The sequence below is a fragment of the Panthera onca genome, chromosome B4 (assembly GCF_046562875.1).
Source record: "Panthera onca isolate mPanOnc1 chromosome B4, mPanOnc1 haplotype 2, whole genome shotgun sequence".
Classification (NCBI taxonomy): domain Eukaryota; kingdom Metazoa; phylum Chordata; class Mammalia; order Carnivora; family Felidae; genus Panthera; species Panthera onca.
Window position 1 is genome coordinate 96,436,082 of NC_138345.1, and position 23,190 is coordinate 96,459,271.

General features: G+C 37.1%; 1 protein-coding gene across 1 annotated transcript in view; it reads left to right on the top strand.

The window, feature by feature from the left end:
- Window positions 1–23,190, top strand: part of TRHDE (thyrotropin releasing hormone degrading enzyme) — a 384,591-nt gene that overhangs the window by 177,765 nt on the left and 183,636 nt on the right. The gene's annotated exons all lie outside the window — the stretch shown is intronic.

Genomic DNA, 23,190 nt, shown 5'->3' on the forward strand with positions numbered 1-23,190 from the left:
AAACTAGAAGCTATTCCATTCCTGTTGATGTTCTTAGGCCAAATTCATCATATACGTGTTGAATCTAATCACCAAATGGCAGTGATAAACAAGACAATAAAGCCAATGCTTGCAAGAAATAGAAAAGAACAACCATAATTCAGAGGCAGTGCTTGAGATATATATGTATATATATATATGAAATAAACTAATTTGAATGAACATTCTCTCTTTCTCTCCCTTTCCGTTATCCATTTTCCTTGAGTAAGCTTGGGTGTAAGAGGCAGTATCCTCTAGAACATTCCCTATAGACACTAAGCAAAAGATGAGGGGGCCAAACTGAAGCCACAAGTCTCTTGATATTCTTCATAATGTTTGGGGTGTATTTAGGATAACATTCTACCTTGCAAAGAAGGCATAGTCCCTAAATAATGCTGGGATTATTTGAGATTTGTGGTTGGCATCCTGCCTCATCCCGCTTCTCCACAGGAGACTTATTGAAGTGGTTAACTACTATTCACAATGACTTTTACATGTGATTAAGGTTTCTTACTCAGTCTGAGGAAAATGATTCTATTTTCAAGCCGTCTTGATAGAGCTCTTCATTGATATGTGATAAAGCACAAATGAGATTTCAGCTCCAGAAAGAGAGGGCAGGAATACTTGGGCAAGTCTCACCCATCTGCATGGGTGTGGCATCTCTGTGTCTTTCATACCACGGAGTCAGTCTGCAGCCCACGCAGTCTGGCTCCCATTCCCAGTAGTGCCTTGAAACTGCCTGGCAAAGGCAAAATCACCAAATCCAATAAACACGTTTTTAGCACTTATCTAACTGCATCTGCTTGCTGCATTTGGCATTATCTGTTCTTCTTTCAGTCTTAGCACATTATTTCCTCTGATAGCACTATCTCCTGTCCCTCCTTCTACCACTTTGATGAATGCTTGCTGAATCTCCCATCGTGGATTATGACTCATATTTTTGCAATAGATCTAAACAGAATTCAACCTCCCTATCCCCATTATGCACCTAACCAGTCCTGTGTTTCCCATTTATTTCATATCTCAATTGTTTGCACTCCTATAAGGAATTGCCCCAGAGCCATAAACATAAGGAGACGGTTCTTAAATTCTTCCACCTTGCTGCCCTCTTATCATTCCTTCAATTTTAAATCTTAAATATTTCTTAATCCTAATCACTCTTTCCTAGTCCTGTTACTAGTGCACAACATAAGGACTCACTTGTCACTGATTTCCTTGCCTTCTCTCATTTGTATCTCAGATCCATCTTTCCAACACAATAAAGGCAAATCTGGCCATGCTATTCTCCTGCACCCTCCATTGGCTTCCCATTGTCCCTAAAATAAAATCTGAACTCTCAGCCTGACACACAAGGTCCACCATGATTTACCACTGACGGCCACTATCGCTTCATCTTCCCATATTCTTTATGACTCACTTGGTACTTCAATAATATTTTATAGCTTGTTTCCACGTGTGCTGTGCTACTTGGCCCTTGTGTCTTCCTTTTCACTATTCCCCCTGTTTGGGACGCCCCATGCTCCCTTTTGCTCTTTGCCTCACCCCTGTTTTATGTTTAGGGGACCTATTCAGGCACCATTGATTCTAGGAAGCCTTTCTTTTGACTCCTTGATCGAATTACATGCTCTCCTTTTGTGTTTTCTTAGCTTACCAGGCATATTGCACTTACTATGTACTTAAACAATTTGTTTTATGATTTTTTGAGTCCGAAGAAACAAGGACTTGGACTAAGTACCATTCCTTTTTGTTTCTCTAGGATTTACGTAGTAGGGCAGCATCAATATAGATATATCAGTGAAGTGAACTGGGGGAAACAAAGGAAAACTTGAGTACCACTAGGAAAAATGGAGAACATAGTGTATGGAACATTTTTCAGTAAGTTATATACATGTATATTTTTTTCTTTTTTTCCCTCTAACATAATGTGCTACAGCAACATGGCCGGAAAGCAAGGCATTTTATTTGGTTCCTATTGTAGCTCATCTCTATAGTTCTAGATTTCCTACTGATAAGTAGATAAAGGAGTAATTCATTGCAGGTGAGTGAGGGAGTGAGGATGTGATAGAAAGAGAATGGATTACAAGAGAACAGTGGTCCTTGTGTAACTTACTGTGATCAGGATTTACATGTGATTTACATATCAATTTACTGAAATATTCCATAGAAATGAGGGATGCCTGGGTGGCTTAGTTGGTTAAGCGTCTGACTCTAGATTTTGGCTCAGGTCATGATCTCACGGCTCACAAGATCAAGCCCTGTTTTGGGCTCTGGGCTGTCAGTATGGAGCCTGCTTGGGATTCTCCCCTTCCCTTTCTATCCCTCCCTCGGTATCTGTCTCTCTCTCAAAATAAAGAAATAAACATTTTAAACAATGAGATAAATTTTCAAGTAAAGGGGCCTTAAAGATTGTCTAGTTCATCCTCTCATCTGACTAGTGGTTTTGGTCAAACACGGAGCCTAGCTGATATTCGGCTGTGATTAAATGCTAATTTCTTTCCTCCTTTTGTAGTCAATAAAAATGAAATGGTGATGTCACTTTAAAATAAAGAAACTGAAATGCTTTGGCCTTAGGTCACATGGTTTCTTGCAGGCATAGGTAAAAACAAAGTGCTTCTGATTTCCAATAAACTTTAATATAAAGTTCTAATTTCCATATTTAAAAAAATTCCCAAAGATGAAAAGTTATCAATAGAGATATTAGGATATACTCACCTTTGCAAACTCTAATCTTGGCAGTTTCAACTACGAAGTCTGTTATTTTGATAGGGCTGTAAACGTCTGTCCTTCGTCTGCTAATATTTGTCACTTAAGGTGCCGTATGCAGTTTGAGATGCTACTTACTGTTTTTTTGAAGAAATAATTTCACCTAATATACCTTTGTTAGTTTAATGTCATCGACATACCCAAGACTTTCTTAAATAGGCTGATGAGAGAGTAAAGAGAGGGTGGTGGCTCTCTCAAATATTGAGCCAAGAAGGACATCCTGCTAACCTTTGTTTTATTATTCTGATGGCAAAAACCTGAAAAATTTTCATGTAGAGAGAACAGAAAAGTATCTATTGTCTTCATTGCTGGCCTAATTGAAGGGATTTAGAGAGAAGCGTGAGAGAATATTTAATAATTTATTGAGATTAAAGCTGACCTGTATTATGAATGCCTTTTATCACAGGCTAACAAATGTGTTACTGATCCTTGAGAAAAAGCCTTTTGAGGTTATAGAGTGCAAGGGTCACCTAGTCAAAGAGGTGTGCTAGGAAGGCCAGCCTGGTTAGGAGAGATTGGATATTTCTCTTAACCTTTTTTTCTATACCTTTCCCATGGCCTTTTTAAAACTTCTCTTGTTTCCTGCTACTCTAGCGGAGTAATAAGCAGTTTTCATAACTTTCCTGTTCTCTTTTCTCCCACTTCAGATATATAATTTGACTTTCATGATGCTTTTCAACCTGCTTAGGTACTCCTTTTGTGTTTTTCTAGTCTTATGTGACCTTTCTGAAAGGTACCTTCTTGTTTTTCTCTAGATAGCTTCTAAGATGGCCTGAAAAAGTGATTGTATAAGGTTTAAAGAAAAAAAAACTCAGTGACCATTAAAATGGCATACACGAAGACTCTCGTGTGCCTCATTGGAAAACTTTTTCAAACTGCTTCGTAGTTAAAGGAAGTGACACAATTCAATGTTATTAAATAAAGATGGAGAGGAAGTGTGGAGCTAAGGTATTTTTTACCATCTTCCTTTACAAGTGAAAATAAATTCTACATATATAATACCACTATTTTTCTTCTGCTCTCAAAGGCTTATTGTTAGAAATTTTGCTGTGTCCATCTGTGTATTTATCAGTAAACACAATCAAATGCCTCAGCTTCCTTAGTTTGAGATTGATTGCCCGTGCATCTCATGTTCTTTAGAGGTATTCCTGAGGCATTTCCACATCCTCTCTTGCATCCTACCTTATAGCTACATATTTTGTCTTCCATAACACATATATCAAAGCTGCCCAGTCTAACATTTATTTCTGTTGCTTTGCTGAGTTCATGTCAGGCAGAAGTATGCCCTATGGAAAATAATTAACTGTTGTCACATATATCATTTATCTTCAGTTGTTAAAGGAAGAGTTCTAAGGGGATTTCCAGTGATTTATTTCAAACTCTAAGTCAATTAGTGATTGACCCTTTCTAGGCCAGGGGTCACATATAGGCAAGTTATGGGCCAAATATGTCCCGCAGACATATTTTATTTGGTCTTAAAGGTGTTATAAAATCTTTATATTAATTGCTGATATTTCATAGTTGGGGGAATTCACATAAAAACCCAGATTCCTAACTTTCTTGAAAAAAATAAATTATCTGATAACTGAGTCTGGATTGCCACATGGACACTGGTTGGTTAGCACTGAAGTTTTTAGAATAGGAGCTCTCTAGTTATTTATAAGTCCCAACTCTATTTCATCCCCATTTGTGTTCTTTCTTATTCTAGTAAACTTTTTAATTGGTTTATGCTCTAGATCAGTGCTTCTCAAATTTTTATCTCTGTATGAATCATTTGGGAATCTTGTAAAAATTCAGATATTAATTCAGTAATGGGTATGGCCTGAAATTCTGCATTTCTAATAGGCTCTAAGTGACGCCAAAATTGCCATCCCAGGACAACATTTTGAGTAGTAAGATTCAAAACCGGTCATCCTCAAGATGTGGCTTTCGATTAGAAGTATGAGCATCTATTGAATCATGCGTAGATGTTCCCAGCAATGTGTTTTATGAAACCCTCCTGGCGATCCTAATGCACACTGAAGTTTGAGAACCACCGTTCTAGTCTAATCTCAAGCAGGAAACATTGTTCATAAAATCACCTAAGTCAGAGGTTTTAAATCCTGGCTGGACGTTAGAAATGATTTGCAAAACTTGCAAAAATATTGATGCCTGCCCCCCATGCCCGCCCAGAGATTCAGATAGATTTGAATCGAATGGCCTATGCATCAGTATTGCTAAAAGCTCTTCAATTGATTCTAATGTACAGCAGAACTGAGAGCTATGCTAAGTACAGAGACTTTCCTGGCACTTTACCTGAATGTTCAGTAGCTCTCTTGTCAGAAAAAATTCTAAAACTCTTACCACTTTTAACTTAAGTCCTTTTGTGTTTTTGCTATATCTACCCTGTAAAGCAAAAGACAGCTGATTTTCTATCATGTTCATAATGATTACTGGGTCCTTTGATCAAGAATTGTATTTCACAAATCATCTCTTCACAGTGTATTTGTTATCTTGAAAGCCCATCTCACTGACTCCTTGCAAAGTGCATTAGACTTCTGAGCTCTATGGATCAGGGATCATTTCTTGTTAATTCTGTTGACACAATCTGATAGGTTAGGTTGTGCACAACTCTAGAGGGGCACTGTTTATGTTTGTAACCATCACAGATTTGTATATTTATTGAGATCATTTCCTGACAGATGGCAATACAATGCCTTGAAAAGGGGTTGCTTTCTCTAAATTGTATGATGATGTCATTTGGGTAAGCAGTAGGGCTGTATTCACTCTAACAAGTAAGACCGCTGTAAATTCATGATAAAACTGATTTCCCTCAACTGAAAAACATTCTGAGTAATCAATCGTGTGGTAAAAGACTAGTGGCTCAGTTTAGTATTCGTGTAAGGCATTTAATAAATTAATTAGCTTCTATAAACTTAGGGTGGGAGTGTTCCAATAAAAACGTATTTGAAAGCCAGATATTAATGCCTAATTCATTTGACTGTTTTAGAAGTATTTTTAAAAGTTGCACATATTATGTACTGTGTTCTGAATTATAGGATTATTAAGAAATGACACTTAATGTCAGTAAAGCATCTTAGAGTAAACAAAGTGTTATTGTAGGTTAGCCCAATGATTTGAATGACAGCATTATAGAGAACAATCCAGGAAAGAAAAAAAGAAAAATAAAAAGAGACATGCTATCAACTAGTAATTTTGTTTGCCTTTGGAAATAATGAAAGTTTTTATTTTTAGGTGTGTGTGTATGTGTGTGTGTGTAGAAGAGGCAATAGAATGACTTCAGCTAACTCGGCAAATAGAATGGATCCTTTGCCTTTGGGCTTAAAGTGACTGTCTTGTAATGCCACTTTACCACCTGCTGTTATATTCAGCCAGAGTGGAAATGAAACATTTTTATATCCTAGCAGTCAGTACCTTGCCGTATATATTTTCTTAATTTGAGAATGTCAACAGAGCATGGTTTGCATCAGATTCCAAGTCTCCCCTTTTCCCTAAGGATTAAAATGCACTAGTTCTTGTTACACTGTGTATGTGGATGGGGGAGCAGCTTTTGATGGTTTTCATTAACATCAGATAAAATGTTATACTGAAGAATTTTTGAGGCTCTCAGTTGACGACAAAATTATGTTTAAAATAGAGACCTAACTATATCTTTACACGAACTATTTGGCACTTAAACAAAGGAATTTAGAGCCAGTTTACTCAGAGTCTTACCTTTTATAATTCTGTAAGAGGAGATTGAACATTTGTACAAATTAACCTTGGTAGTCCATAATAAACTTGAAAATGTTGTTTATTTTATGTCTTTCTAGACACCAGAAGAAGTCCATGTGGTCTGAAATTTCAACACTTTTTTCCAGCATTGCAGACACACTGCCTCTATTATTATTATTATTACTATTATTATTATTATTTCTTTGAAAAACTTCTTAGAACAATATACTTTAGTTCAGACTGCATCATCAGGAATAAAAGATAGACTAGGGTAGGCATGATCATTTTAATATCTTACAGGTCTGGGTGCTAATCCCTACTATTTTTGACTTATTGTTTGGCCTTTAATTGAGTTTCCTTCTCATTAACATAAAAATAGAACAGGATGCGGTATAGAGTAGAGATTAAGAACATGAACTCTGAAGCCAGACAGCCTGGATTTTAACTATTGGAAGGATTTAAAGACATGTATGCTGTTAATGGAAAGGAACTTTTTGTATCACTTTTCCATTACTAGTAAAAATGGACTTTTGAGGTTAGCATTATGGAAATAATTTGTTCTATTGGTAATATAAAAATATTTTTTCCCTTTCTCTTCTCCTTATCTTCCACCCCTTCTGGTTCCCTGAATTCACAATCTTGGTTAATGAAGCACCATGATCCTATTCATTACCCATTCATTCAACTAGGTAGCATGGTCTATGCCTCCTGGGTGGGTTGCTTATCTTCAGTACTTAATTAATTACAAAGTCCTGTCTGTTTCCATCTCTGAAACACCTCTATATTTTAGGATTTTATTATTTCTTCCCTGGACTACTTTGAACTAGTCTTTCTCCTTTTATTTTCCCTCTTCCTAAAGCAGTAGTTTTCAACCCTTGTTGCACATTAGGACTATTTAAAGAGTGAGGAGGCCTCGGTCCCTCCTTAGAACAATCAATTTGGAATCTCTGGGAGAAGAATCAGACATTAATGTTTTTTAAATGTTTCTCAGGTGACTCAAATGTCCGAGAACATTTGAGGTCCTCTGTTCTAATTATTCCTTTGTAACAATGATTCTCAAAGTGTAATTGCCTGACCAGTTGTATCAACATCTCCTGGGACCATGTTAGAAATACAAATTCACACTCTAACCCTGGATCTACAGGATGAGAGACTTTGGGCTTGGGGCCCAGAAATATGTGTTTTAGTCAGCTCTTCAGATGATTCCAATGAATGCTCCAATTTGAGAAACACCGCATTATAACAGAAGGTTTTCGTTTTGTTTTATTTTGATTAATGCTCCAATTTGAGAACCACTGCATTATAACAAGGTTTTTGTTTTGTTTTATTTTGATTGTGCATTACTACCATGAAATTTTTTTTAGCATGTTCATACCTATTTAGCTATATTTATTTTGAAAGAATACACGATACTTACATTAGCTAAATTTCAAGGCACAATATGTGTTTAAAGTGAAGCTCATTGTTAGAAGATATAAATCAATAGTGCAAGTACTCTTATTGATAAATTTGTTTTCTTTACTTTTTTTGTAATAAATAATAGATCTTTGTTTTTAACCTTATAATGCAAATGCAGTAGAGTGAATAGAGTATAGTCGTTGTGAGATCTAAACTAGACTGTCAAAGTTTGGATCCATCTCTGCTAATAACCACACTGGTTGGACAATTTACTTAATGTCTCTGTGCTTTAGTTCGTCATCTGCAAAATGGAGCTGTGCATAGTGTCCGTCTCAAAGAATTGTTAACAGTAACTGAGTTAATGCACGCACACCACTTAGAAAGTGCCTGGCTTTTAGTATGTGCTCAAAAAACATAGATTATCCTTACTTGGAATTAAAAAAAAAAAACCAGCTTTTGGTATTCTCTGGTGTGCTTGCATTATTTTATTAAGTTCGATCTTTTATTTTGTTGCAGGAGTCTTTTTAAACCACCTATTTTGTTAGGGTTGGTTTAGTTAAACTAGATAATGCACAAATCCATTTAATAGGGCACTCTTGTAATGCCACATGCCCTGATCCCTTGAAAGTGAACTAGTGTAAAAAGTAGTGCAGTCATGATGTCTATGGAACACCTGTTGTCTCTTCAAGGTCCTGGATAATTTGGTCAGGGGAGGGGAGGATATTTGTATTAGACAGAAGTAAATACAGACAAAAGTTCTAACTGACTTTCACACCTCCATGATCAGTCTTACACAACTCATGGGGGAAAACATCCCACCATGGATGATTCGCCATAGGTCAGTGCTTCTCAAACTTTAATGTATATGTGAACCACTTGAGGATCTTGATAAAAGGCATATTCTGAGCTGGTCCTGGGATTCTGATGGCAATTTCATTAAATGTGAGAACTTACCTACTAGTCAATAGTTGATGAAACTTGAAGAATAGTAGAGATCAGGAGGTGAGAAGTAAAACCAGCTGAGAAGTTAGAGGTCTTATGTTTGAATAGCTAATTTGGAGACACTGAGGATGATTTTTGGAAAGTGTTGTTAGCTATTATTTGGATTAAGTTAGACCCCTTGAGACAAATCTCACAATTATGGCTTGGTTTTAATACCTTCATCTGCCTGAAGTTACATAGGACAAGATAGAGAGCAGTCTCCTTCCAACACGAATTTAGAATGGTAGACCAATAAAATTCAGTGAAGTCACCAAAATTCAGCTAATTTTAATCATATATGTGGTTATATACTATGTATACATACTAAGTATATATGTAATATTATGTAATGTATACAATGTTATATACTCAGTATGTATATTTATGTGATATGTATGTATAAATATTATATAATATATATACACATATGCACACACACACACACACACACACACACACACACACACAGTGCACTGAGATCCAGAGATCTCAGTGGACATAAGCTCCCTGTGGTAATCAGCTTGTAGAACATCCCAAGCACTTTGCAACATTTTCTGAGTGGGCTGTAAGGCCGGGTGGTAAGTGTGCCAACCCGCATCCAGGACTGGGATGTCCCAAATGCTACTATAAACCATGAGCAGCAGCTTTAGCGTTTTTGAGTCTGTGTGTTTTAGTGCAGAACTCCACAGAATACCGGTTTCGATTTTAATAACTCTTCAGACAGGTTCCAAGACACATGACAAAAATTTGCATAGTGTATCAAAAGGACACGAAGAAACAGAAATAATGAGAGAGGTGTTGCCATTTGCTTCACGGTAGCCTCTCTGCCCTGCCGCAAAGTGTACAGTGATCAGTCACATGTCATTTTGAGCTATAGAACCCTCATGCTCTATTAACTATGGTGTTAGGAAAATGGCTTCTGGCAATTTTCCATCATGTCAATTCCCTGCGTATTTACATTAGGAGCAACATTTTTATGATGGGTACAAAAAAAAAATTCCCTCTTCTCAGCATTTCCCCATTAGGCATACAAAATGTTTTTCTACCTATAAAATACACTTTAGGAGTATAACTTAGTGATGCACATTAGATACTGGAGCTTGGAGAAGTAAAGGGTTCAGTTCAATCTCTGGCTCATTATTAGTTCTTTCCGTACTCATTTCTTGATCTAATGTAAATTGAACTAGGGAATATTTGGAACACTAGTAATGGGTTTTGAAAAAAAATCATTGAATAGAAACTCTCAGAAACTCTTCTGTAGAAAAATTTGGAAAAGGTAGTTTTTTTTTGTTTGTTTTTATACTCACAAGAAGATATTTATAGCAAATCATTAGGTACTTTAACTAATGAAAGACATGGTTCATATTTTGATCAACACCTCCTATCTGAGACATTATTCATCCTGAATGGGACATGACATTCATTTTTCTTCATGGCATTCAGTGACTCGATGCTATTTCAAATGGTAAATCTGTGGGTTTGGATTATCTAAAAAAAAGTCTTTTAGTAATATGCCAAGGACTAAATTGATAAGGTTCTATTTTAGTTCCTTAAAGGCAAATTAGCTTCTAGTTAGTGTTAAAATTTAGTAAAGTAACATAGTGTCACCACATTTTCCGGTTCTATAATTGTACTATTTTTTAACTGTATTTTCCTTCCTTTTTCTTCTGCCTTCGTTACCCCAAGCAGCATAGGAGATTTCCCTAGGAACCTTTAAAATTCACAATGAATTTTGGTATTTCCTGTTTGTACTACCAGCTCTCTGAAAATGCATCCATTGTTTAGATGCTAGTTAATATCAAGTGACACTTTATACTGCAATAAGAAGTGACAAAAAATCAGCAACTATGGGGCTTCAATGGCTTTTTTCTCAGGGGCTTCAACAAGTATTTCATTTTGCTTGAAATTAATGCTTGACAGTTTTAAGCTAGGAATCCAACATTGGTTCCTTTGAATTATATGTTTGTATTTTTTTTTTTTTTCATTGAATATTGTATGTACTACTAGTACAGTTTATGCTGGGGAGCTGGCTTTAAGGCACAATGAATCTTTGTTTCTACTTTACCAGACCTACATAAATAATTTCTTTTAGAGGTAACCACTTTGTATTCATGCTGTCTAAAGTGCATATGAATTTGGAAATACATTTTACTGACAACTCCAAGTTTCAAGAGTTAAGAATGCTCATTTATAAATAGTACTATTTTTATACTGTCTTCTGCTGGAAATGGGAATCTGTCAATTAAAGAATGTCAAAGAGCTATCCAAACCTCTGAAATGACTCCCAGCTACCTTCCTTTTGAAACAAGAAAGACTCCTGAGTTGCATGCTGTGGGATGGGCCCACTCCAGCAACTAACACTCGATAAATAACTGTTAATGAGAGCCTTTCACCTGGTATTGTATTTTTTTTCCCCTTCAGGTGATGATGCTAACACCTGTCATTAGACTTTGTGTTGTATTTGTGTAAAAGCTTGTATAATTCATTTTGACAGTCTGCTGAGAATGATTTTGAATGGTAAGCTAGTATTATTTAAAGCATTAATATTTAATTAATATTAATTATATGAACATGTAATAGCTGCGCTTTATAAATTTACCTAAATTTATCTAAAATACTCATGGAGAGTGTCTATACTTGCCTCCTTTTTGGGTGGTTCACTATGCTGGAATGAAACGATATCACACTCTTCTGGTTTTCCCTCCTATTCTTATGACAGTGCCGTTAATACCCTTTATGTGTCCTGTTCCATTTTCCCCTTCCTCTGTCTGTTTTAAGTTTTAAAATTTATTTCTTAATTTTTAAAATTTATTTTATTTTTAGAGAGAGAGTGCATGCGTGCCAGCAAGTGGGGGAGGGGCAGAAGGAAAGGGAGAGACAATCTCAAGCAGCTCCTTGCTCAGCCCAGAGCCTGACTCAGGGCTCAAGCTCATGAACATGAAATCCTGAGCTGAGCTGAAATCAAGAATACCACGCTTAACCAACTGAGCCACCCAGGCGCCCCACTGACTGTTTTTTTGTTTTTTTGTTTATTTGTTTGTTTTTTAAAGTTTATTTATTTATTTTGAGAGAGGAGAGAGAGAGAGAGAGAGAGAGAGAGAGAGAGAAGGGGGGAGGGGCAGAGAGAGAGGGGGAGAGAGAGAGAATCCCAAGGAGGCTCTGCATTATCAGCACAGAGCTAGACTTGGAGAGGGGCTGACTCACTAACCTGGAGATCATGACCTGAGCCCAAATCAAGAGTCTGATACACCCAGTTGACTGAGCCAGCCAGGCACCCCCACTCTGCCTGTTTTTAAAATCATGCTCCTCAGACATCTTCTTGGTCATCTTATTTATGTTCTGTATCAGTCACAGCCTACTGTATATATGATGATGACTTTTAAAATCTCCCCCAGTCTAGATCTCTTTCCAACACATCAAACCTCTATATTCAGCCTCTCTCACTAGTTATTTCTATTTGGATGTTCTAGAGGCATCTCAAACTCAGCATGTCCAAAACAGGATTTGCCACAGTCTTCTTCAGCCAAATTGATCCAGTTTTTGTTTACTGAAAGTATCATGTTCTCTCTTGTTTGTACATTCCCTTAGCTTGAAATATAGTTTCCTTCCAGATAACTCCTATTCAATCAATGTATCTCATAACTGACTTTTTCCAGATAGCCTTTCCCCATTCTTATGTTAAGATTTGGGACCTCTTTCATGTAGTAGTAATTATAGTAATATTATAATAATAATGATAATAACATAGTAATATTATAGTAATATGGTATATAATATAGTAATTAAATTATAATATATAATATTAATACATAATATATAGTATAAATAGTAATATAGTATATTTATCAATATCATAAAAATGATAAAGGCAATGATGATAGTGATACCATATTAGTTTCTTATTGATGGTGTAATAAATTGCCACATCTTTAGTAGCTGACAACAACACAAATTTATTATCTAATAGTTCTGTAGGTTGGCAATTTGATTACATTGATTAAAGTGTTTTCACTAAAGGCTTTAGAAGTGGGGGATCTCTAAACTTTCTCACCTTCTCTAATTACTAGAGACTGCCTGCATTCATTGGCTCATAATCCCCTTCCATCTTCAAAGCCAGCAATGGCCTCCAGAGTCTTTCTCACGTTGCATCACTGACACGAATTCTTATGTCTCCTGCTTTCACTTTTTGGGATCCTTGCAATTACATTGGGTGTGTCTGGATCATCTATGTCACTCTTCTATTTTAAGGTCAGCTAACCAGCAACCTTAATTTTATTTGCATGTTAGTTTATTTTTGCCAAATAATATAATATATTCACAGGTTCTGGGAATGAGACCATGGACATCTTTGGAGAGGCATTTTTCTATCAGAATATCTAACTGCCATTGAGAACTTACAATTTTCTAGGTACTATTCTAAGCACCTCACATGTATTGTCAAGAACTGTGTCAAGAACTGTGAAGAGTCTGAGATTTTACCTTACCCTGTCTGCAAGCTTGACAGGTCACATGACATTATTTCATGAATGCTTGCAGAAGACACGAAATTCCTGGGTTGGAGATAAAAACCTTTACTGCTCTAGCTATAGAATAGTCAGAGATTCAGCATTTTTTGTGTTCATTCCCTGAGCCCCAATTCCCAAGAACAATGCAAAGAGGGCCAGATGATACCCCCACATGCAGTGGATTATGTTACAGGTGAGGAACCTTGAGCCTATGGAACCTGATTCTTTTATAAATGATGGAGTATGTGTCTGTTCTTTGCTATGGAGAGGAGACTCTTTTTTTTTTTGCTATACAGGTATTCTTAAAACGATAGTCTGGAACAAAAAAGAGTCAGTATCTCTGCTCATGAGACATACAGAAATGTGAGAGACCCTTGAGAATTGTGTTCCAACAATAGCCCTCACAGTAACCCTGTGAAATAGTTGCAGTTATAATCATCTCCACTTTACAGGTAAAGAAAATGAGGGACAGAAATGATAAGTAACATGCCTCATTAAGTAGCAGAATTGAGTTTGAACCTAGGCTGGCTAGCTTCAGAGCCCATGTTCTTAATCTCTGTTCTGTGCTGCATCCATTACACCAGGTATTCATTCTAGCAAATTCACTGTTCTGCTCTTTCCTTCCTGTATGTCTATAATGTATATACTTTTTAACTTGATTGTATCCCCCATTGGTTTTTAAGCCTCATGAAGGTTTAATGGGACTGTATCTTTATTGTTCAAGGTTTATATATCCAGTGTTCAGATCAGTCTGGCCTGTAATAGGTAATGAATAAGTATTATAGGAATAAATGAAAATGCATCATAAATGAAGCCTTAATAGAGAGAAACCTTTACTTTCAACCTACATTCTCTTAGGTAACAGCAAGTCTTTGTTACATAACAAGCATTAGTCAATTTGGCCTATTACCAAATGGTGAAGATAGGAGTCATTCCGTGTGTGTTCAATGTTTATGCCTAATCATGTCCATTAAAGCAAAGACCGTGAGTTTCGAAAGTGCTTGAAAGAAGATGCAAAATATGACAATGGAAATTAAAGTAGAGCTAATTTTAAAAATTAAATAGGTGAGAAAATGACAAATGTTCCTTGTGCATATAGGATAAGTCCTCTGACATAGAAATTCTTTTTCAAGGGAAAAGGAAATTAGACAACACATGAAAAGTGTTCCTCCTTTGCAATTGACAGTAATCAGTAAGTGTCAAGAAAAAGTGATTGCAGAAATGAAAAAAAATCTTCTGAATATGTGGCAGGAGGATCAACAAAACTGCATGTTATGGCCTAATGCTACTTCAGGAGAACTAGGAATTTGAGGACTTAAATGCTAGGCTTGTGAATACAACTGGTAATGATGAAAATTCTGTTATAGGCCAAAATGTATAGTGGAAACTAGCCTTTTTTTGATAGAAAGATAACTCAATAGAAAGTCCATTGGGAGAAGGGTACCTGGGTGGCTCAGATGGCTGAGCGTTCCACTCTTGATTTCAGTCCAGGTCATGATCTCATGGTTGTGAGATCGAGCCCCATGTGGAGCTCAGCTCAGAGCCTCCTTAGGATTCTCTCTCTCTCCCTCCCTCTGTCCCTCTCCCACTCACATGCACTCTCTCTCTCTCTCTCTCAAAATAGATAAATAAATAAACATTAAAAAAAAATAAAGTCCATCAGGAGAAAGTGTGTTTTGTTTTAAGCTTTGAAGGGCTGATTCACTCTTAAATTTGGTGTAAATGTATCCAGGGATATATTGTCCTCTTCTTTGTCAGATGAACTTAAAAACAGCCATTTGGAACCTTACCGGTTTTTGAGTAAAAAACAAACAAACAAACTTCAGAATTTGCACTTGGAAAGAAGAAAAAAAGTTGGTCTCATTTTATGATACCAGGAATAGGTGCCTTCTATGAATTTTATCTTGTTTATATTACTATTTCGAATGCAGCATATATTTCTACTAGCCACATATGGTAATTGTCAGAACAAGGAGTTATATTTTTTACTTAAGCATAAATGCATATATAAATAGTATCTTGAGCAAGTGCTATAGTCAGGCCAAAATTAAAATATAACATTTGTTTTTACCTGCTGTATCTTTAAAACTTATTTAGCACCCCTGAATGATAATATGGAAATGTCCTATGATCCAGTTTGTTTTCTTTTGTTTGCTCATTCTTAGATAGGTCCTGTATTGCTTTACATCATAATATAAAATCTCAAATCAGAAACTAAAATGCCTGATGTAACCTATTAGCCAACAATTCATCTTTTTCAAAGAAAAGGTTCCTCCTCTTCTAAGCTAAATCCTGTGATACATTCAATTCCCCAAGGTTGGGATGAACTGGAAAGATCCCAACCAGTGATAGCATTGATTTATTATGTTTTGTACTTAAGACTAAGTGATTTACATGGACCATTTCATTGAATCTTCACAACAACCTAAAAGGAAGTTACCATTAATATCCCCATTGTATCAATAAGAAAATAGAAACTGGAAGAGATTAAACAATTTGATCCAAGTCCCACAGTTTGTTAGCGTTAAACCTGGATTTGGATTCCAGACCGTGTGGACTCCACAGGTCCGATGTTTAACTATTATGTTCACTGCTTTCTGCCAAGAAGGCCTGGGCAGCAGAGCTGAACAGATAACTTGCATTGGGATTGAGATGCTGCTAGGGGAGACTTGGAAGACAGTATTGGGGGTGCAATTTAAAAGGTAATGTGAAGCAATTTAAAAGGTGATGTGTTTTTTGTTTTGTTTTGTTTTTGTTTTTGCTTTTGTTTTTGAGAGAGAGCGGGTGAGAGAGTGACCATGTGCATATAAGTGCGATGGGGAGGGGCAAGGGGAGAGAATGAGAGAATCCAAAGCAGGCTCCACGCTCAGCATGGAGCCCCACTTGGGGCTGGATCTCATGACCATGAGATCATGACCTGAACTTAATCAAGAGTCAGGCACTTAACTGACTGAGCCACCCCAGAAGTTGGGGATTTTAGAGCAAGAGGGACTTGGGGTGGAAGGACCTGGGCAGAGTTCAGAATGCTTCTGCAAACCTGGAAAGAGGGTATCTGAGTACTCCTTGGTGGAGGAGTTTAAAAGAGCAGTAGAGCACTTCACGTGGCAGAGAACCACAGGACTGTTCGCCAGAACTGCAGAATTTAATTCTCTTTTTGGATGGGTATTGGTAATGGTTATGTATCTGGTTTGTGATACCAACAAAACAAGTTGTAAGCTATATATTCAGCATTGTCAAAATGAGGAAAACTATTCATTTATCTTGCAATATATTCTAGAACATCAGCCATGTTCTTGGCACTGGGCTAGGCTCTAGAAATGCAGCAATTGAAATAAAAAATGACCTGCTTTTATGGAGGTAAAGTTCAGTTGGGATGGTGTTCCAGCTTAGATGCTATCTTTCCAGAGAGGCTTTTCCTGATCAGTCACTCTGACCAGGAAGTATCCTCCCCGAACCCCATTATTCTTTAACATCCTCTGTGTCACTTTCATCACAGTGCCAATCCTAATCTCATATGCTTGTTTATTTACTAATCTGAGCATTTTTGTCTCCCTACCCCACCTTTAGCCCTGAGGCTAGAATATGAGCTCCATGGGAGCCACGTCACTGTTAGACTCCTCTCCTGAGGCACAGTAAGGACTCAACAAACTTTGTGAATGAATGGATGAATGGAGGAAATATACTGCAGGTACAGGGAAAATAAGAAAGATTAGTTACTCCCATGAGAAAGTCTTATGGATTTTCTCCCTATTGTGAGACCAAAACTTCTAGGATTAATGTCTGGCACTTTAGATTTTCTGAGCAGAAAATCTCACAACCAACCAGGGACCAGTGGTGCTCTGTAAGGAAGGAGCCACATCCTCTGCTCATACCCGTGGCTTGGCAGCAGCTGTGTCCTCTGCTTAGGTATGGAGGGATTGGCTACCCAGGTGATGCTCATTGAGTTTCTTTGGTATTTAATCTCTTATCTTCCAGAATTTTCTATCTTTTTTCGGGCTCAAGTTTGAAGTCTGGGTCATTCTGAGTTCTGATCTTTAGCAGGGACTCTCTTACTACTCTCAAAATATTTAGATAAATAAATGGATGGCAAATGCAAAATGAATTGACAAGTTTGGGTGTGGACAATAGAGACAGAAATTGGCTGGTGAAGAAATATTGCTGAGGAGAGCCAGGACTTTAGGGAGTCTGGCTTAGGCAAAAGAGAAAGTGTCAAGAGAGAGCAAGGCAATGGACAAGTATATAGAGGTTATGTTTCACATGGTATCTCCTCTACTCCTTTTACTTTTAGAACATGGAGTTTGAACTTGATCTTGTAGCAGAAAGTATCTGAGCTGAAGGACACTAGACTAGAGCCAGGGCTTGGATATGCCCAGAGCTAAGACCAATACATCTTATTCTAGATGACAGCTGATGATGATCTGTGAGCCCATAATCTGACTGTGGCATAGAGGAGAGGCCTGATATTGAACACTTTTTTTGCTAGTGGTTATTTAATAATTTAGAGTACATTAGTGTAGATATTTACAAAGTTATACATCAGAACACTGCCACTAAATGCTGGAGACTGTATTTTGATTTGTATGTATTATTAGACCTGTTTGGTGATTCGTTGGACCTTTCCACATAGTTTCAGTGTTCCTCTTAACATAGTATTGTCAGGGGCATAGGACATTTTCATGGTTATTGACTTCCCTTTAGAAAGCAGAAGAGGAAGTTGAAAGGTTATCTTTAGGTTTAAGCCAGATTAATGGGAGGGGTCTATTCCAGAAGAAATAGTACACTAGGGGCTATCAAATAACAGTCTACCACAAAGGTGCTTCCATATTTTCCTCTGGAGCTCAAAGAAAGCTTCTGGGCATGTGGGAGGTGACAGAGGACATTGGAGTAGGTGAGAACACTCAAAGAAAACTGGTAGAATGGGTTAAACAACAATAACAAAAAACCTACAGATGGAAATCCTAGGAACTTTGATTTTCAAAATCAGAGGATGACCAGAAAATAAAAAGACAAAACAAACCAAGAATATAGGCTAATCTCAGAAGTGGAGGAGGAACATGGATATACAGTTATAACAGATTCTAATCAACACTATGATAATTCTCAACAATATCAAGTAAGAACTGAGAAGTCTCCATGAGATTTTGTGATTTTAGTTAGCAGGAGCTGTTGCAACGCAGTGTTAAAGGTAGAAGGCAAATTATAGAACACTAAAGGGAGCAAGCAGATAAAGTCAGATTTTTATGTTAATTTATGTAATTGCATTCACTAGTATTATATGAATATTTGCTATCTGCCTATAGTTTTTAAAACTGTAGTAATTAATTGGAAACAGAGTACTATGCATAATTTTATCCTGGATTTTCTTTGAATTTGCAAGTAAATTAGATTCTGAAACATTTGAATTTTCTTCTGTTTTCAAGGCATATTAAAGAGGATGTTGCACATTTTAATGGCTATAGCCTCATGACAAATTTATTTTTGCAAAAATTGAAATAATGTAATTCATTTTGAATACATCTTAACAACTTCAAAGTTAAGCAGAAGAATATTTCACTTCATGAAGGTACTTTCTTTTAAACAGTTTGAGTTTTATTGACATGCAGTAAACTGCACATATTTAAAGAGTACAGCTTGATGTTTTAAGATATGTATATACCCATGAAATCATCACCCTAATGAACATATCCTTTACTTTTAAGAGTTTCCTGTTGTAGTCTTAACATCTCCTGTTTTCTTCCCCAGGAGACCACTGGTCTGCTTTTTGACACTATACGTTTGTCATTTTCCAGGATTTCAAATAAATGTATGATTCATGCTGCATATATATATATATATATATATATATATATATATGTGTGTGTGTGTGTATATATATATATATATATATATATATATATATATTCTTCCTTTTTACTCAGTATAACTATTTTGGGATTCAACTTTGCTACATGTAATGATAGTTCTTTTTATTGCTGAATGGAATTTTGTTATATGGATATACTACACTTTACCCATTCACCTGTTGATAGACATTTGATTTATTTCTAGTTTTTGGCTATTGGAATTAAAACTGTTAAGAGCATTTGTGTATCACTGTGTATATGGATATATGCTTCATGAAGGTATTCCTAAAATATAAATCTTTCACAATATAAAACTATATACAAATATAGAAATATTAAGATTCCTTAACTTATAAAGGTATAGAGCAGAGCAGGTATAAAGGTATAGAACAAAATCCAAGTTTCTTTGGTATTTTGTTATAAGGTTATTATATGTATAGTAGCATCATCTAAATTTTTTAGATTTGCTTTTCTCCCCTTCTGCTATCCACAGACACAATTCCCTATGTCTATTATAAAACCTTTCTGTGTCTGAGAAGCTGCCTCCTGTTCCGGATCCTTCTGTGCCTTACTCTGTCCTCATTCACTTTTTCTGAGTCTAGCTCCATTTGCTTAAGAGTTCTTGTGCGGCTGTTGTATAGCCTCATTACTCATTATGACTTCTGTGCCCTCAGACCTCTGGAAACCAGTGGGAACCAGTTGCCTGTTTGGGTCACCAGTGCTGGCATCTTTGGCACCAACCTTTCACTGGCTCCTCACTGCACCCTCTTAACGCTGCTAGTTAGGCATTTGCTGTCTGATGACTGCCCCCTAAGCGTACCTTCCTCTTTATCACAAATCCTACACTCTGCATCTGGCTCATGTCTGGAGTCCTCTTTCTGTGCCATTTGAGCCAATCCAAATTCCAGGCTGTGGCCTGATATGCTCACTTACTTTTGGACACCTGACTACTCTCAACTCTTGGAGGACTCCAGCATATAGAAATGCCTCTGTTTTCAACAGGCGTTGTTCCAAAGGATCATTCATAAGTCCACATGCTCCTTCAAGTAAATGACACCAGATGTGCTACTGCTATTGCCATTGCTGGTGGCAGAGCCAACACAGTGTTGTTTTTTTGCCTAGTTTGGTCATATTTAGGGAAGGTCTCATGTTAAAATCTTAAGTAGAAGATCTATTTGTTATGTGTTTGCGGTTTGTTCCTCTCCCTTATGTCCTTCAGCCTCACTGACCTTTCTGTTTATCCAATATATTCATCTCATTCCCTCCTTAGAACCCTTACATTTGTTGTGTCTTAGAGCACACTTCTACAAGTCTTTGGATAGCTGGCTTCTACCTTCATTCACACCTCAGGTGAACTGTGATTACTTTAGGAGGTTGGCCTTGACCACGCTACACTCAGCCCATCAGTCAATCACTGTCTTACTCTATTGCATTTTCTTTGTAGAGCTTAGCATTCACTGAATTTGTTTTGTTCATTTACTCTTTGTTAATTGACCTCCTCCCCTGCACACACCCACATAAGTTCCATTAGAGCAGGGAGTAAGGAGCTTGAAGGACAGAACAGTTCTTGTATTGAGCAAAAGAGTTGTTGAATAAATACTTGTGTCAATGAATGCATAGAGTACCTCTAACTGCCTGTTGAAATCCTATTTGTCTTTGGATGTCCCACTCAAATGCTCTTTCAAGAACCTCTCCAACCAGACGTTTTTCTTTCTTTCACAGCACTTTTTATTCTCTGTTTCTCGGATTACGCTTTCATGTCTCCATTCTTAGATTAACATGTAGTGGATACAGGGATCATATTGATTTATTTTAATATACATCTCAGACTTAAGGACACAGCAAATGATGAGATGTTCATTGAAATGATGAATAAATACAATCAACTATAAGACTGCTGACCATTTTATTCTTTTCTTATTATGAAATATTTAAAGCATACTGAAAATAAACAATATTATTATAAATAATATCTATGTACCTATCACTTGCTTTTAAAAAATAATATTAAAAACATATTTGAAATCCCTTTTGTGGCCATCTGCAATACTGTGATTTATAAGAAATACGTATTTGGTTATATGAATGATCAAAAATGTCTTTCTCATATATATTTGACATATATTTCTCAAATGTATTTAGTCTTCCTATAAGATTTTTGGTTTAGTTTCCAAAACCCTTGGAATTTCCTAAGGGTTGAGAGTCTTTGTTATGTTAATACAAGTTAATGGTAGTGTCTTTGTTATGTTAGTGAGGTGAATTTTGAACCCTAAGGATGGGGGCTGGTCTCCAGTGGAGCCGACCCCAGGATGCTGGAGTGGAACGTTTAGCCCTACCCTCTAACCTCCTCCTGGGAGGGGAGAAGGGCTGGAGGGTGAGGTCCATTGCCAATGGCCAATGATTTGGTCAATTATGTCTATGTAACAAAGTCTCTGTAAAAACCCCAAGCGTTAGAGTTCAGATAGCTCCCTGGTAGTAATCAGGTAAAGATTTAAGGAGAATGGTGCACTCTAAGAGGGCATGGAAGCTTCACACCCTTTTCTCATATCTTGCCCTATGCGTCACTTCCATCTGGTTGTTCCTGAGTTATATCCTTTTATAATAAACCAGTAATCTGGGAAGTAAAAATGTTTCTCGGAGTTCTGTGTGCCTCTCTAGCAAATTAATCAGACCTAAAGAAGAAGTCATGGGAACCTCAGTCAGAAGTACAGGTGACAACCTGGGCTTGTGACTGGCATCTTAAGTGGGGAGGAAAGGACAGTCTTGTAGGACTATACCCTTAATTTGTGGAATCTGATGCTATCTCTGGGTAGATAGTGGCAGAACCGAGTTGAATTCTCATATATCCTGGGGTCCAAAATTGTTTGGTGGTGTGGGAATCCTCCTCAACCCCGGGTTGAAATGGGGTCCAGGAACCTAAAGACCATTTTGCAGACCCTTTTCCCCCTTTCTTTCCTGAAGCAATCATGATTCTGAATTTGGTGTTTATCATTCCTATATGTTTGTGATTGTATGTGCACTTTACCACTACTATCTGTCTGGGTATGTGTGTGCATGTGGGAGTGTCCGTTTCTGCTTATTTTTAAGTAGTTTATGGTAAGGGTCATTCTACACCTTGTCTACTTGTCAACAAGTCTACTTGCTCCCTCAACATTATATTTTTCAGATTATCCTTGTTGATATATATAGTATAAGATCTAGTGGTAAGCTCGTTCATGTCAATTGCTATGTAGTATTCCTTTATATTAACTATTTTACAGTTTCTTTGTCCACTATCTTGGTGAAAGGCATTTAGTTTTCCCTTTTCACTCTTAAAAACAATACTGCAGCAAACATTCTTGAACCAATTCTTTTTTTCTTGACACCCTAGGGAGTTACTCTAGATTATTGGGAAGTAGAACTTTTGGGTCAGAGACTGAAAATATTGCATCATTGTGGTTAAAAGCAAGGCCCTGGAGTCAGGCTGCCTGGGTTCGAATCCTGACTCTGCCACTTGCTAGCTTTCCCAAGAAGCAGTGAGCACCAGCTATTTACAGCCCTTATGAGCATGCATACCCTACCTCTACCCCTGGCATCATGCAGTCAGCTTGGCTTAGGTCCCTTTGGCTCTGGTGGGTCCTGCTAGAGCCAATTCCCAGCTGCCACTGCCTGCCCCTGGAGCCAGAACCCAGCAGGACTGTGGCTTCACATGCGATCACTGCTTTGCATTTCTGTACCATTTCTGATCCATGAAGAGATTTATTTTCAAGCCTGGAGATATTTTTTAGTTTTCTCTTTTAATATTTTATTTATCATTGCTGTGTGTTTGGAGCTGAGGGAGTACATCAAAGCATGAACTTATTGTGTCACCTTAACCAGAAGTTGATAATACCTCTACAGCCTTTTAAAACAAGCACACATCTTAGAATCATCTGATCATAGATCTTTGGAGCTGGAAGGGATTTTAGAGATAATGAAGGCCAATAACC